This window comes from Kryptolebias marmoratus, linkage group LG4, assembly GCF_001649575.2.
Source record: "Kryptolebias marmoratus isolate JLee-2015 linkage group LG4, ASM164957v2, whole genome shotgun sequence".
Classification (NCBI taxonomy): Eukaryota; Metazoa; Chordata; class Actinopteri; order Cyprinodontiformes; family Rivulidae; genus Kryptolebias; species Kryptolebias marmoratus.
Genome location: NC_051433.1, coordinates 31,584,811 through 31,586,235, shown reverse-complemented (window position 1 = coordinate 31,586,235; position 1,425 = coordinate 31,584,811).

Sequence of the window (1,425 nt, the reverse complement as noted above, 5' to 3'; positions counted from 1 at the left end):
TTATCAGGCCCCTCTCTTGTGGAACCAACTTCCAGTTTCTGTCCATGAGGCCAATACCCTGTCTATTTTTAAGACTAGATTTTCTTTTCTGATAATTCCTACAGTTAATGTTGACTTGGGTTTCCTGAGCTATCCCTTAGTTATGCTGCTATAGCCTTAGATTGCTGGAGGACAAATTGACCACATGGTCTCACTCTGCTGCTGTCTTGCGCTTAACAGGTGTTGAAACTTTTGTGGTGACTTGGTGCTACATAAATAAACTGGATGGAATTTAATTGATTTGGAACAGATCTGACTTTAACCACAGCATCAGGCGCACCAAATACTCTAATAGTTATTTATTTGGCATCTACAGTTGACTTCCACATTCCTATTGCGTTCTCAATGGACACTCTTATTGCCCTGTTAGTTTCAAGCAATCTATTTCATTTTCACTTACTTTTATTTACACAGACAATCTCATTTACAAAAGAGACTTGTAACTCAGATCAGTTACATAAAAAAAACAACACAATAATCATAAAACATTAACATTAGTTTAAACAAAACCTAAAAACAAGACCAGGTTTGAAATTATGATTTTTCCATTTTCTTTAAAATGTGTTTAGGGTTAGGGTATTGACCCATGTTTATATATATATATATATATATATATATATATATATATATATATATATATATATATATAAGGCTGGAGCCACTGTTAGTTCCTATCAGGTTTACGGATTTGCCAAACGTGAGTTACCCAGAAAACGAACCAACACGGGAGACAAGGTAAAGGTAAAACAAGGCAAAGTGACAGGACATGATCTGAAAGAGAAAGGTAGTTCTGGGTTCATTAACTGATTCGGCTGAAGAAGGACTAGGAAGCAGGTGAGTTGTTCTTACGAATGGAGTTAGCAGTTCGTGTTTGGAGGTGAAGTTCCGGGTGCTCCAGGTGAGTATTTACAAGGTGCTCGGGTGAGGAGTTGTCCAGGAACGTTGGAGGCAGACAGGCTTCAGGTTCCAGTCTCCCCAGGTAGGTATTTACGGGATGTTCAGGTAAGTAGGTTCTCAGGTAAGATGGAAACTGACAGGCTTGAGTCTGGTTCAGCAGATTCACGCAGGTAAACAGTTTTGGTGTCGGAGCAGACATGGACAGAGTCAGGTACTCTAAACAGGCACAGAGAACAAAACAGCAAAGAACTGCTCCTCCTGACTGCCTTTTTTTTTTCTTTTCTGCTCCTGGTGGAAGGCGGACGTGTTTCTTTTCTCTCTGTCTCTCTGTCTCCTGGTGCCCCCCCGCACCCCCGTCTTTCCTTTTTCGAAGCCTCTTTTTACATATTTTCCAAAAATTTAAGGAATATGGATCTGATCAGCTGGTTTCTCAACGCAATTGATACAATTTCCTCGACTGGGTGAAGGAGAGTCCAGTCCCGGGATATG